Source organism: Callospermophilus lateralis, chromosome 13 (genome assembly GCF_048772815.1).
Source record: "Callospermophilus lateralis isolate mCalLat2 chromosome 13, mCalLat2.hap1, whole genome shotgun sequence".
NCBI classification, from domain to species: Eukaryota; Metazoa; Chordata; class Mammalia; order Rodentia; family Sciuridae; genus Callospermophilus; species Callospermophilus lateralis.
In genome coordinates this window covers 22,030,437-22,037,649 of record NC_135317.1, presented here as the reverse complement: position 1 = coordinate 22,037,649, position 7,213 = coordinate 22,030,437, and the positions used below count along the sequence as shown (strand labels likewise).

General features: G+C 36.8%; 1 non-coding gene across 1 annotated transcript; it reads right to left on the bottom strand.

Moving 5' to 3' along the window:
* Positions 1-6,492: 6,492 nt before the first annotated feature.
* Positions 6,493-6,597, bottom strand: LOC143379784 (U6 spliceosomal RNA). Its single transcript, XR_013088560.1, has one exon. It is a non-coding gene; the product is annotated as a U6 spliceosomal RNA (small nuclear RNA).
* Positions 6,598-7,213: the final 616 nt, after the last annotated feature.

Genomic DNA, 7,213 nt, shown 5'->3' with positions numbered 1-7,213 from the left:
TTTCTAGTTCTGGAAATAATTTCTTCCAGGGAGAGACAAGGAAGTGGAGTGTGGTATGCAGGCATATGTTACTATATGGCTGTAAATAGAAATTTTCTAGTTCAAACTCGTGATGGTAAGATATTTTTATTCTTTTTATTAAAGAGATTTTAAAAACGTAGAATAGTGGTAAGGCTGGGCAGCGACTCACTGTGTACCCTCCCTTAACGTTTGTTATTGTGTATTCCGCTCTCTCTCTGAATGAACATTCCCGTTGCTTTCTCCTTTTCTTTCTTCTCCTTTGAAGTCTCATTGTCATTGTTTCATCATTGCCAAGTCATTAGAGAGCAAGTTTCCAGTATCAAGATCCTTCAACCGGAAGATTTCATCACCCCCTAAGAACAATGCCATCCTCTTATGTATCTAAAATATAATGTTCAAATTCAGGAAATGTACCATTATATAATACTATTATGTGTTAGAAACTCTTTATTCTTATTTAACTAATTGCTCTATTAAAGTTTTTATGTCATTCTCTCCCAATTAAAGATGCAGTCTAATTTCACTCATATTTATCTAACATGTGTCTTTCATTGTTCTCTGGAATAATGCATCTTAGCCTTTTATAACATTTACAGTTTTTGAAGAGTATACACCAATTTTCATTTTAAAATGTCCTCTGATTCATGACTGCTTCCATATGATGAGCCAAAGTAATTTGTTGTTTGTATATTTGTTGGCAGAAATGCTACCTGAGCCATGGACCATCAGCAGATGCATACTGGACCGATTTTTAGGATGTCAGAGGATGCGATGATGCTTTATTTCTCCATTATATGGTTCCCTTTTCCCGTTATCATTAGTAAGCAATCTCTGGCAGGATATCTAGAGAGTATTCAAATATACTGTTTCCCAGCAAACTTTGTAGCAAAAGGTTTTAGAATTCCTTGATCACTCCTGGCTGAATCACTTATTATCATTGTGGTTGTTAAATGGTGATTTTACTCCCTTGTCATTCTTATGATTCATTTGGTGGCTCTAAACAGTAAATAAAGCTTTCCTTTCCCATAACCACTTTTTGAAGTTAATTTAATTACCTCAATATACACATTATAAATATTAAGTTGTGGCTAAAACAAGGTAGATGACACATCTGGTGTTTACTATGGTATGTCTTCCCCTGGAAAGAAAACATGGCCTGAATTTATTTCTGATTTTACTAACCTGAAGGAGATGTTTGAAAATCATATTACAATTCTAAATCTTAAAAAATGCACATATATATTTATGTATACCTAAAGAAGATTTTATATTTAACATCTAAGTTCTCAAGTTTTAATATCTGTAACTATTAAAATATTCATTCTGTATTTGTGTGGCCTCAAAAATCCAAGTGAAAGTGGAAATTCTCTCTTCTCTGTTTTAATAGTGGCCAAGTTGATTAATTGCAATTGGCCAAAAACTGGCAGAAAAAAAATTTCTAACCCCATTAACTTATTTTGGTTCTCATTAAACTTTTAAAGTCACTTACTTTCCCTTGTCTATTTCAGGCTTATTTTAAGCAGTGTTTCTTCTCTGGCAAGCATATTTGGAAAACGCACAGATTGAGCACCAGTGTGGGAGGAATTATACAGCTAAAAAACATTCCATGAAACGATCATGAGTATTCCAATTTGTTTCAAGATTAATTATAGTTCTATAATTCCCACATCAAGGCGGTCTGTGGGTTAGAGACTGGGCTGAGAGAGTAGTCATCCTAGTAATGACATTTAAGGAAAATGATTTACTAATGCAAAATATGTACTATTTTCAACCTAAACTTCAGGAAAAGCCATATAAGCATTAAGAAAAATTAAACTATATAAAACACATTCCTAGCAAACTCTGCCCTATACATTGTAAACCTATGAGAAAAAAATCTGGTTGAAAAGCTGAGGGCTGATAGTATAACCACGGGACCCATTTAGGAATGATAATTTTAACATCATTACTAATTCTTAACAAGAATCCTGAGACAGAATGAAAAATTATTCTGAGGATAATACAAGAAATGTAAAACAGTTATGCATATATTACAGATTTAAAGGCTTAATCCCATAAACATTAATATATCAGGTTGTTTCTCTTGACATTGTTCAAACAATAAATTATATATATACAAAACAATTTGTTACTTTCAGGCCTGTCATTTATAAACTGTAAATTTTAAATTGAAAAGTTTTAAGGATAGTTTACAATTCCACTGTGATTTTCTTAGAAATAAAATATTCAAAAAAGTAAAAAGCATGATAAATGGGCACTTTATCTACATCTATCATCCATGTTTGATATGTATATGCATATGTGTGCATAAATATATCTCTATAAATATGTGAACATAATATATCATTTTTATTGAGTACTTGCTTGCTGAGCACTTCACATGAATTATGACTTCATATACATTTTGCCATTTAGTCTCTGTAATAATCCTAGGAGGTGTCTAAAACCATTGTCCCATTTTGGAGTCAAGGAAAGCAAGTCAAAAGGTGATTAAGTTGTTTAGAGCCAGATCTAATGGTACAACCCATTGAAAAACAGTTCATATGGGTTACATGTCATGTGTTTTGCTATTAAAATATATTTAATCAAGTGAATTGGTACAGACATATTTCTCTCTTTCAAGGCACAGTTATACCATTCACACACAAATGCACACATATGGATATTATGGATGTTCATACACTTTATACACTCACCAAAGGCATGTGTACATTTACACTTACTATTTTTTTTTTTTTATCAAGAGTATGAGGAGCTCAGGAAAGCTAAATGGGCCATCCTAGCATTTAATTTAATGGAACAATAGCTGTGTTTTGTGGTAAAACCATTGTTCTGTTGGTCAGTATAACCTTCAAAACCTGTAAGGATCAAGATTGAGGGGATGGGAGGCAAAATGCTTCTTCATGGTTTATTATGGTAATAATGGAAGAGGCTGGTCTTACCTCTGTCCCGTGGTACCCAGTTCTTACTGTGGTATTGACAGCAAAATATATTTGTTCTAGATTTGAGGTTCCAACAGAATCTTTTAGGACAACAACTAAACTCAAAGGATGTCTCCCAGCTGGTATTATAACTGCGTTTCCAACAGGCAACGTTTTCACTCTATCAAAGCCAGCTCTTTTAGCATGATGAAGCACCTGGTGATATCAGTCAATTTCATGACTCTCCTACCTCATTTTCTTTCCTATTCAAGGACATTTGTTTGTGTTGATTAGAAGGTTTTCTCAAAGTCCATGTTTTCTCAAAGAAGTGTTGTAGAAAGTAAAGGAAAATCTATATCAACAGGGATAAATGAAGAAGATCTCTTTTCATATTTTAAGAAGCCCAATGTAGTCAACATTCCACCAGGTAGAAAGATAGACAGCTGGTTCTTCATGGAATGGTGCTCAGTATTAGACTCTTCTTTAAAACAATAACAACAACAAAAACAACAGAAAAGTGGGCATAAAAAATGTCAATAGCCTAATCTTGATAGGTGAAATTGTATGTCATTGACCCAATGCAAAGCTTCCAACCATTCTACCACAGCCACTTTGTCTGTGAACCATAAACTAATCCTGGGTAGCTGTGATTGATAGAGAGGGCATATTACCTTTTCCCCATAGTTCTTCAGAGCTATTCTGCAGGAAATGGTTTCTGCCAAACATTTATATGCAACAGGATTTCTTTTCATCCTGCACACATTTCAAAAAGGCTAATCCAACTACCTTTTCCAAAAATATCCTTGTTCCTGGCCTTTTTATTCTTCCTAAGATTCTGATGACATGGCCACCCCATTAACCTTGGCCTATGGGCCAGTGTATGACATTATTTCAGGCTCATATGAAGCATACAACTAGATAGACAGCCTCAGTTCCACACTGAAAGCTTTCTCTGTTACTGCCATTGTCAAGGCTAATTCTAATTGGAGCTGTAGTTGACATTCATGTTCCATTGGTACTAGCACACCACTTAGAGCCTTTTCTACAACAAGGCTCTTTCTTCTTCTGTTGGCTGATGTTGGGAGCTCCCTGTGATGCCAAAAAGAGCAATTGGCCAAGACTACTGAATAAATTTCTAGTCCCTTTAATATTTTTGGTTCTCATTAAACACAGTTTAATGGGGAAGCAAAGGAGAAGGAACATGTGTCATGAGAATATGAAACTCCAGATTATGAAGTTTTTTATCGTCTACATTTGCCTCAACTGGTCTCAGACATATGATTTTCATTTAAAAGTGGAATTCTGCTGTGTACACTCAACCTTATGATTCAATAAAATAACACTCAATTCATGGTGTCCGCCCTAGGTTTATAATCAACCAAGTATCAGGACCAGGTGTTCAGTTTTAGGATCCTTGGAATCAAGCCATGTACTAAGAAAAGTAAATTATAAAAAAAATAAGAAAGGAGCGAAGGAGAAAGTAAAAGATAGTAACTATTCAATGTGAGATGATAGATATATTAGTTTATTGGATTATTGTAATTTCTGTATATATCAAACATCATATCGTATGCCTTAGATAAGTACAATAAAAAAGTTAGGTCAAATAAATTCACTTTTGCATCCTAGGTTGCACCCTGAACCCCAAACCCCAACGCCCCCCAATCCATGATAACAGACACATTTTCTGTTCCTCTGTCCTTGCATTGTGATCACCTAGTGACCTTGCCATCCCTTAGAAAGCCCTGTATTGTATTCCAGTTGCCAGATCTTCAAGACTTCCTTTACTTGCACCTGTTCTCTTAATTTTTAATGGTTTAAGTATGTTGTTCTCATCTAATAAACTGGCACTACCACATGTGGATTCACCTATTACTAATTATTAATTCTCTCTGGAAAACTATTATAGCCTTCACTCCTTAGGCTCTGAGACACAGTAGTAACCATGATAGACGAGATTTCTTTATATACTAAAATGTTACTCTAGTGGGTGAAGAGATAATAAATGCATGATAATTAAGAAATTAGATATTTACAAAGATTACTAAGTAATCACAATAAAACCAGGCAATGAGTTGACCCATGTCCATCCATGATCACACCAGAAAAAGGGAGCTGGAAAAGCTCTTCAAAGGACTGTCATTGACTTGAGTCAGCCATGCATAGACCTGTCCAAAAATTGTGTGGACTTTTATGATTACAGTTTAATGATTCGCCTTTGAATAAACATTCAAAACTAAACCAATTTTTCAATAATTAAAATAATGCTAAGTGTGAGGATTAATTCTTATTTCTATATATATGTTTTATTTACTCTATTCCTATGATATAGCCTGAGTGCTCCAAATTTCCAGAAAAATTCTGATATTCCCAAAGACTAGGAATCAGGTTGGAAATTTACCAGGAGATGAGTTGCCAAAGAGAACTTGGCAGACAGAACAGAATAAATGACTATTTTTGCTTCCTTCCTAGGTACCTCAGTTCACTCTTTCTGCAGGAATGTGCTGGGTATGAGGTTGTTTCAGAAATGTGGGTTTTTCCAGAGTATACAGCAAAGACTGACTTCCCAGCAGCTTAGGAGAGGATAGGATAGAAGCCGGCAGCAGATACTGAATCTATCGACACGCAGAGATAGGAGGATGAGTTATCAGGGGACTAGTGGTAGGGGGAAGAGAAAATGCAGAGCAGAAAGCCTAGAAATGGGGGAAGCTGAGGTAGAACCAAGGACAGCTCCGTAGGTTGCCACTCAGAGTGGTCTTACCGGGCAGGTGAGGTTGTAGCAAACTGTTGTCATAAATAGAGTTTGATTCCATCTTTTGAATTTTCAAAATGTTTAAGCCTCACCCTCCCTCTTGCTCTTGTGCCCAACATCTGGACAAGATGAGAAGAAGCCCCAGGTGTCTTCCACTTAGGTGCTGGTAGAACATTCAAAGGAGACCTTGTCCAAGGTCATTCTTACCCAGTGCCACCTGCCAACCATAATAAAATCCTGCTGTGGTCCTTGATGGCAAGCCATGAAGCTTCACCTTTTTTATTAGTTATAAAATATAGTTGCCCACTGATCCGGCTCTGGCTGCTCAGTTGGCTCCTCTGTGCTCCACATTAGGTAATAAACCTCCCGGTAGCCTCTTGCGGTGAGTAAGGTAGTATTAGATTCAACTTCAGGCCAGGCTTTTGAGTAGAGATATGTCCCATCCGCTGAGGTGTTCTCATCCTGGGACAGCAGGTAAAGGAGCTTCCTAGAGTGGCTAGCATCAGAGCAAAGTGAGGGGAAAGAGATGAAGAGCAGGGTTGGACCTTCATAATGGGATGGGGGTCTTCATGATGGGATGGGGTGTTAGATCATAGGGAACTTTGTTGGTTCCTTTCAGAACTTTGTTTTTTACTCTGAATGGACTAAATAAATTCTGATGGGGTTTTTGAGCAGAAGATTGATGTAATTTGCTTTTGTTTATTTCGTTTACTATGACTCAGTTTAGATATCATTTACACTCCATAAAATTCCCCCATTTTTCAATGCATACAATTCAGAGGTTTTTAGTATATTCCCCCAAATGTGGAAGGCCTCATGAATTTCCTGTCATCTTTCCACAGGGACCATGCGCATCTTCTTTGCACGTTCCAATTTTAGCATATGTGCTGCTGAGGAGAGCACTTGATGCTCATTTCTGCAGAGTCACACCTACTGCTGAGTTGAGAATAGACTGCAGAAGACCCGTGGTAGGAAGGGGGGCCTGGGGAGTGCATATGCAATCAGCCCCAGAGCGAAGGTTGTGGTTCTGACCAGAGAGGCAGCAGGGAAACATGAGGGTGTGTGAAACTCTGGATGTGTTTCAAAGGCACATTCAGCAGCATTTCCTGATGGGCTGGGTGTTACCGATGTCATTCATCTCTGTTCAATATTAGAATGTCTCAGACAGGAAACAGGAACCAAATGGGCAGTCAATTATAACCCAGGAACATTGAAGAGAGATGAAACTGCTTTGACTTCTGGTGATGGAAATAAATCAGATGGGATGCAGTTTTTATTAAATGAAGGATGGTCTCCCACCTTCAAGGCAAAACACTAGACACATATGTAAAGACAATGGGTGTAGATTGTAAATATCAGTGAACTAGACTCCAAACCTTAAGAACGGAATTGAGAATTTGTTAAGAGCTATGTTAGCTTTTCATGACTATATCTGACTCAAATTGACAGAGAAAACATATATTTTGTTTCAGGTTTTCAGAGGTTCCAGACTTAGGTGGAGACATCTAGGTCTGTGGTC